The sequence below is a fragment of the Ostrinia nubilalis genome, chromosome 7, assembly GCF_963855985.1.
Source record: "Ostrinia nubilalis chromosome 7, ilOstNubi1.1, whole genome shotgun sequence".
Taxonomy (NCBI): Eukaryota; Metazoa; Arthropoda; class Insecta; order Lepidoptera; family Crambidae; genus Ostrinia; species Ostrinia nubilalis.
The window spans coordinates 7,181,078-7,189,920 of NC_087094.1; the positions used below are offsets into that span (position 1 = coordinate 7,181,078).

Genomic DNA, 8,843 nt, shown 5'->3' on the forward strand with positions numbered 1-8,843 from the left:
GACTAGCCAACTGATCAGGATATATTTTTTCAGCGTATCCATTTCCTATGGGAAAAAATAATAATTATACGAATTAATATAATAATATAATATGTCATGTGATCATTTGCTATTTTTGACGTTATATTTTAAAATATCTGATGGAAAGTTAAACATGAGTCAATAAATTATTATTGGAAGTTGCAATCAAAGCAAAATTACAAGAAAAAACCGTTTTTTTGCTAAATCTTTATAATCTGAAGGAAAAACTTATGGAGTTATGTTGACTTACAAGTAAGTAATAATAGTTATAAAAATTAGCCACTCACAGTTTTCCCATAAATTATGAGAGCCTGTACGCTGGATAAAGCACCTACGGATATGCACAGTATTCCTGTGAAAATCTAAAAAAATAAACGCAATCACGGATAAATAAGTGTAAAATCAAATCACAAAAAGTGCATTTGTTAAAGCAACAGTCGTGGCATTGTATAGATAGGGGCTTCCAAAAAATATTGGACACTGGTTGAATGCATCTTAGGTTACTTACGGTACATTGGTAACATTTTTCAAATAGTTCCAAATGGGCGAAGAACATCTTGTAAACCTTAACAAACTTCATCACATCTGCTTCCCCTTGTATATTTACTACATCATTGTGTTTACTTTTCCAAAACAAACCATTGAAAATGAACAAGTCTGGAATATATTGAACCTTAACTTTGAGGGCTTTCATCAGCGCCACGTTCATGTATCGCGCCCTCAGGTTCAAAAAAGTGGAATGGGTCAATAAATAATTGACATCGTAAAATACGAGGAATTCCCACAAGAAAAAGAGGTGTCCCATCACATGCATCCAAATTGTAGCATCATATATGAACCACATGGGTGTAATTACTGTAAGGTGGAAAATAAACACCGCTAGACCCATGACAGAGTAAGCTGTGTCAGCGATGTCTCTCATGAATCTGGTCTCCTTTATTCCCAACAACACATCGATTTCACAACTGTGCTCGATCATCTTCACCATATTGGACTTATTGCCAAAAGAGATATTTATCACCAACAAGTAAACTATCACCGATACTTCCATAGATATTACAACTTCTAAGTATGAAACAACTTTGTCTCGGATTGCTGTCGCATACATCAGGTGGGTCATGACGACAATGCTGATTATAAGCACGAATACACCATAAATAACAGAACCGAAAGATTTTTCAACGATTCGGTTATTACTTATACTAAATCTTCCATATCCCGATGCTCGTAATATCCAATATTTGCATTTTTGCAACTTTTTGACGTATTCTTGAATCAATTCAATTTTGTCATTGTTTTCCATCGGGATATTTTGTTTCGTGCTGATGCACCGGTCTTTTGCTTCTGGAGTATCCTGACTCTTCACGTTATAGTGTAGGAGTGTTTAACACCAACGATTGTAATCAACACTAATTCAAATGCAATGGATCAACAAATGTGATTGTAAAATATTGCCGTAAGTAATTCTCAGGGGAAACAATTTTAAAAAGAATACGTATAAAGTCTGGATTGGGGTGGTTGTAATGTGATTTTATATCTGATAATATTTTTTACTGATAACATTGATTTGAGTGGTCACTTAGAAGAAGTAGTCATTACAAGAAGTAAGTACTCTGGTACATGCCAAGTACTGTACTGAAGCTGTTTATGTAATAAGTTTGTATTAGTTTTAATAGCTTGATTTTGATTAAAAAAAATGTTAAAGTCGCTACTTAATTTCTAGCCTATTAAATCTCAATTTAGTGGGAATGGTTGTACCTATCCTTTCTCAGTGCACCTTTTCCTCGCACGATACTGAGTCGACTCATTGCAGATCGGTGCGAATAATTTATGTTGTACAGGTAATAAACAAAATATAAAATTGATTTTCATAATCCGATCAGACAATTTTCAAGAAAAATAGGTCACTCGAGCTTTAAATACAGTCGCGGAATGAAAAGGTTCGTCAACTTAGTGTCGGTTTTCGCTTGCACTAGGTACTGTAAGATTCAAACCTGCCAACATAACAGTGCAAGAAACAGTGCTGCTAACATTGAAATAAATATGTCGTTTGCTAACGAATAAGGTTTTGCTTGTTTATTTTTCTATCCCATCAATGCAATGCAATGATGACTTTTTTTTTTTTTTTTGAACAGATTTAACGGCTTCGGATAGTGTCCTTACGGCCAATTCTTTAGTGAGTTATTTCTTTCTTTGTATATTTTCATTCATGAGTACTTTCTGAGTGTTTTCAATGGATTTCTGTTCTTCTGTATCTTAGTTGAAATGTCTTCATAAATTTATATGTGTATTTACAATGTACTGGTAAATATGTGGGTACGTCTTTTCATTCGCTAGTATGGATGGCAAGAGGCGGGGAATATTTTCATCTTCTTGATAGATCTTCAGTAAGCCATCCACTAGCAGAAGCCTTTCCAAATTAAAGGCTGGGCACTGAAGAATAAGATGGTCTAAGTCTGCCGCATCTGCCTGGCAAAATTCACATTTATCTGTAGTGACCATTTTAATCCGTTTAAGGTGGGTTGGAAATTTTGCGTGTCCAAGTCGTAAGCGATTCATTGTAGTGATGAAACTTCTTGAGGTAGAACTTTGCGACTTGCAGTACCATGGTTTTCTTGGAAGTTTCTGTTGTATTTGTCCATACCATTTTCCTTTGGTTAATTTAGTGATATTCCACTCTTCATGCCAATTATCGAACATACGGGTTTTCAAGATGGAGTCATAGTCTGAGATGGGTACAGGGGGCGCTGGATACCGTGAATCGCCACTATATGGACTTTCTATCTTCATCAATCTGTCCACTATTTCATTGCCAGTAATCCCAGAATGCGAGGGGACCCACATAAACTCTATTTGCTTGCAATCATTATTCAATAATATTTCTCTTATTTTCGTTATGTAGATGTTGGTCTTGTAATGAATATGAGTGTTTTGAAGACAAGTGAGGACACTCAAGGAGTCGGTAACAATCAAGAAAGTATTCTCATCTCTTATTCCTCCAATATATTGCAATGCAGTATATATTGCATAGGCTTCCGCTGTGAAAATTGATGCGTTCTTATCAAGTGTAAAACATCTCCCAAACTTAACTCTTGAATCATAATACGCTGCTTTAGTGTTTTCCTCAGTTTTAGAACCGTCTGTGTATATCTTCCGATGCCGAACCTTTTCGCTATTTACAAATTGGACAAACTCATAGTTGTTATTAACTTTCTTCAAGCAAACCATTGGTATCTTAGTCTGAATTTCTAATGTACTTAGATCCCAATTTACCCTATGGTCTATGCATTTACAAATTTCTTTTAGTTCATTTAAATGCTCACATTGCAAAAGACAATTGTTGTAATACAAATTAAAGTACATTTTATTACTTAAAATCTTAACATAAAACTTTTCTGTTAAATATCTAAGTCTAACTAAGATTGGTGGAATCCCGGACTCTATTTCTAAGGAATTTATTGGAGTTGAACAAAAAGCTCCAGTTATAATTCTTAATCCCTTGTTTTGAATGACTTCTAGCTTACGATACAAAAAATTACTTAGATATCTCCCATAAACAATAAGTCCATAGTCATAATGAGATCTAACTATAGCCTTAAAGACCATATTTAAAATTTTTGGGTCCATTCCCCACGTAACACTTGCTAAGTGTCTCATGATATTTACAGTTTTTTGCATTTTATCTACAATTTTAAGCACATGAGAATGAAAAATTAATTGAGAGTCAAAAATAATACCTAAAAATCTCTTTTCTTCCACTAATTGAATATTTACAGAATTATATACAATATTTACATGATCACGAGACTGAGAATCATTTTTCTTAGTGAAAATCATGCCCGAGCTTTTAGTGGGATTTACATCTAGTTTCAACTTAACATTATAATACAAATATAATTGACGTAAAGCTTCATTAATAGTAAATTCGGCAAGTGATAAATTTCTATTAGTAGTGTACAACACAATATCATCTGCATATTGCAAAACCGATAATCTAGGAACTGAAATAAACCTATGTATTTGAGATGTGTACAGCAAGTAAATCAAGGGAGATAAGGTGGCCCCCTGAGGAACCCCTTTATAAACTAATTTTGGACCATGAAGGACATTGTTGAACTTTAAATAAACGGTACGCGAATAAAAAAAATCAAAAATCCATTTGCACACTTTACCTGGGATATTGAAGCTATGTAGAATCTCAACAAGGGTTAAAAGATTGACGTTATCAAACGCTCCACTCACATCTAAGAAGGTACATAATAAATAGCTGTGATCACAAAAAGATTCTTGAATATCACCTGTGAACTTTACAAGACTATCTAATGTAGAACGGCCTTTACGAAACCCAAATTGATCGTGAGGGATAATTAATCTAGATTCCACAAAAAGTTCTAATCTAGTCTTTAACATATTTTCAAAAATTTTCCCTACACAAGAAGATAAAGAAATAGGTCTGTAAGAATCAGCATATTTAGGATCCTTATCCGGTTTGAGAATAGGAACTACAGCGATAGTTTTCCATGACTTTGGTATTAAGCCAGCGGACCACAAATTGTTGAAAATATTAAGCAAAATTAATTTAGCTGAAGGGTCTAAGCGTTTAATCAAAATATACGGAATATCATCAAGTCCTGGAGAAGTGTCTTTTTTAGAATTTAAAGAAAAATTAAACTCTGTTTCAGTAAAAAGTGAATTCAAATGTATATTAAAATCATTAAAAACAAATAAATTGTTGAGGTGGTCAGTATCTACAGAATCATGATTAGGAGCTAGTTTATCAAAAAAATCTTGTAAAAATTCTTCATCTTTGCTATCAGGCTTTGAAGCTTTTCTATTAAAAACTTTAATGAACTTCCATATTTTGCTGATTGGTGTACAACGATCAAAGCTAGAACACAATTTTTTCCAACTGATTATCTTTTGTTCTTTAATAATCAATCTTTTAGATGCTTCAAGTTTTTTATAAATAATGTAATTTTCTATTGTTGGATGACGTCTATACATATGAAGAGCTAATTTAGTTTCCTTAACTGCATTGGAACAAGTTTCATTCCACCATGGCATAGGCTTATAAACTTTGCGTCTATTATTACTATCATAAGTGTGTATCGGTATAAAATCTTTTCTCAAAGCATTTAATAAGTCACAAAATTCTGCATAAGCAAAGAGCGGGTCTGGATAATCAAGAAGATGATTAAAAATCGTTCTAGATTTGATTGTATAGCCTAACCAGTCAGCTTTTTTGTAAATAAACTTTTCAAAACTACAGGAATCTTGGTATATTTCACAATCATAATTTAAGTTAACTAAAGTAGGAAAATGATAGCTACCTAAGGTATCCTCTGTATAAACTGACCACTCTGCTGAAGCTGCTAATGAAGGAGATACGAATGCAATGTCGATTGCTGATGCCGAATGATTGGGACGGCTTAGTGTGGTAGGCTGACCATCGTTTAATATATACAAATTAATTTCATCAAGCATATCATAAATCTGAATACCTCTTGGCTTGTTTGTAGAAGACCCAAATGCTGTATGATGGGCATTGAAGTCGCCCATTACTAGAACTGGAGAAGGTAAAGAACTAATAATATTTTTTAAATTATTTACTGGAAAACGACCAGGACGTGGAGGACAATACGCACCCAAAACTGTTATTGAACTATTACGATTTACTTTTACACTAATGGCTAATGTTTGGATTCTATCATTACTTGCTGTAACAATTTCTGATGTTAAAAGAGAGTTTTTACAAATAATGGCAACACCACCGTAACCAGTGTCACTGTCATTTCTAAATATTTTATAACCTCTAAATTTTACTGAATCTGATGAATTTAACCAAGTTTCATTGAGAATTAAAATATCAATATTGAGTGTAATTAAAAGCTCACTTACGAAGGGAGTCTTAGGCTTAAGACTCTGAATATTGTGTTGAACAATAACTAAAGATTTACTATCCATTTTGAGAAACTTTCTTTAAAAACATTTCTTTAATATTAGAGGAATTAATTGGCAAGCTGTTTTCTTTGTCACAAAAAGTTAATAAAGTATCAACAATAGCTTTAATAATTAGATCATTATTGATAACATCAGTCAACAAGTTTTTATTTTTAATCTCTTTCGTGTCTTTAACATTTTGTTGTTGAGGTCGGGAACCTACTGCTTTGGCAAAAGATTTGTTTAAAGTTGGGAAGAAAGAACCCAAAGTAGTTTTGTTCATTATTTTATATTTGTTTTCTTCAATTTTCTGTTGTTTAACTGGACAAATCCTTGCCACAGCAATATGCTCGCCTTTACAATTGACACATAGAGGTTTGTTTGCGTTAGTACATTCTTTGTATGAGTGAGGTTGTGAACATATGGAGCATACGATGTTCCTTTTACAAAATTTAGTAGTATGACCAAATGCCATACATTTATAACACTGCATTACAGGCTTAATGTATTCAGTTACAGGTACAATGCTTAGACCATAGTTAACATGCTCGGGGAGTACATTACCTGCAAAGGTCAGAGATACAGTTTGCAATGGGATGATACCTTCAGGAGTGCGCTTCGTGAACCTTCTGACTGCCAGGATCTCCTGTGAACTGAGAAGTTTGTCAAATAGATGTTTGCAGCTAAGATCTGTGGGAATGTATCGTATAACTCCTATGCATTCTGATGTTGCCGCAGGGATGAAGGCTTTGATGTCATGAGAAGACAAGAATGTTGAGTTAAACAGTAACGCATTAGCATTCTTTGCATTATCAAAAATAACAGCATACCGCATTGCATTCACTCGTTTTATTTCTTTGACTCCCTTGTTGTACCGACTAAAAATGTTATTTAGGTAGATAGGGTCCTTGTTTCCAAACTTTACAGTGTCATTTGTGCTTTGTATGTATACAGGAAATATACAACCTGGAGAATTATCAGGATAACAACGTATATGGTTCTTCTTGTAGTATGGTGCATGTATAGACTCATCATCTTGTACTTCATCTACTTTTCTCTTCTTAGTATTATGCTTGGGGTCTTTACCCCCACTGTCAGAACTCATCTCGCCACTATAGCCGCTAATTTACTGTTAGATTAACTATTTAATTAAATTTTATTAAACTCGCAAAGAAAAAGTTGAACCTCCCGCCTCGAGAGCTTCCCGCCAAAAAAACTGCAATGATGACATTGACCAATTGACAATAGTTTTTTTTATTTAATAGAAATAATAATGGCAGTTTGAACCAACAAGAAGGTTTTAGTTTATCAATCATAATAATCTTCTTGACAAGATAAATCGTCAAACAACTTTGATCTGAATAATTTTGAACTTTACTGACGAACAGTTAAAGATTATTTTCTCTAACTCAAGATTATTCTGTAACATAGTTTCAAAAGGTAATATGTGCTCGCGATTCGTTGAAGGAATCAATTTGAAAACTGACGAACCTTTTCATTCCGTGACTGTACATTAGTACCTAGTTTAAAAAACAAAAAACACGCTTTTAATTACTGCACTAAAAAGGTGCGCGGCAAGACAAATCCAATGAACCCAAACTCGATGCGATTCCGTCGCGTCGTCGTTAAAGCTTTAATAGTATAAGTAGTTTATCAATACAATAATTCTTCATAGTGCGTTCATTAATAAATAGATGTAAACTTGTTTGTTATTACCTAGTGATAGTCCGTGGGTTCGAACTTCGATGCCATAGGCATAACATTACATATTATTTACCCATTTAAATCTACGAACTTAGTGTGAGATTGAATACTACGAGTATTACTTTGTTTTAAATTACATATTTCAATAGTAGGTAACATTTTTTTTATAATTTTCCTGAAACCTTATCACAACCGGCAATAGTAAAGTTTCCACTATTTCCCATTTCTTCGTCAGGCATTGATATTTGAATCTGTGCAGTAATATAAAGGAAAGTAGAGGCTGCTAGGCGCAGCGTCGCTCCAGGATCGAAGAAAAACAAACCATATATGGAGGTGCGCGCCACCCTGACTTCAAGTGCGCGCAATATAGGCTTCGTGAACTTGTATACTGCTTCTGAAAAGTAATAAAAATACAATAACTCATAAATTATTTTCTTATATGCTGTTGTACAGTCGCGGAATGAAAAGGTTCGTCAGTTTTCAAATTGATTCCTTCAACGAATCGCGAGCACATATTACCTTTTGAAACTATGTTACAGAATAATCTCGAGTTAGAGAAAATAATCTTTAACTGTTAGTCAGTAAAGTTCAAAATTATTCAGATTAAAGTTGTTTGACATTTATCTTGTCAAGAAGATTATTATGATTGATAAACTAAAACCTTCTTGTTGATTCAACCTGCCATTATTATTTCTATTAAATAAAAAAAAATACATTTTGTAACATTGCACTGATGGGATAGAAAAATAAACTAAACCTTCTTCGTTAGCAAACGTCACATTTATTTAAATGTTAGCAGCATTGTTTCTTGCACTGTTATGTTGGCAGGTTTGACTCTTACAGTACCTAGTGCAAGCGAAAACCGACACTAAGGTGACGAACCTTTTCATTCCGCGACTGTACTATATTAAGATTTTATACGACAGAGACAAGCAAACATTACGAATAACAACATATTTTGTTTTAATAAAATTAATTACGTATAAGCGAAATCTTGTAGCGAAACAACATTACTGAAAATAAATATCAATCCAGGTTGTTTTCATAAATTATTCTTGTAGTAAAGGGACGAAAAACATAATGAAAAGTCAACTAACCGTTATTTAAACATTTCAATTGAGCGTAGGTGCAAATTAATTTGGTCTGTTCTATTTGCCTCGAAAATACCTCCATCAAAA

The 8,843-nt window shown here is 33.5% G+C and overlaps 1 long non-coding RNA gene across 2 annotated transcripts; it reads left to right on the top strand.

Moving 5' to 3' along the window:
• Nucleotides 1–5,849: 5,849 nt before the first annotated feature.
• LOC135073157 (uncharacterized) lies at nt 5,850–6,800 on the top strand. 2 transcript variants are annotated; one of them, XR_010257587.1, is made up of 2 exons: nt 5,850–6,062; nt 6,475–6,800. It is a non-coding gene; the product is annotated as an uncharacterized LOC135073157 (long non-coding RNA). The 2 variants fall into 2 exon arrangements; XR_010257588.1 differs by having other exon boundaries at nt 5,850–6,036.
• Nucleotides 6,801–8,843: the final 2,043 nt, after the last annotated feature.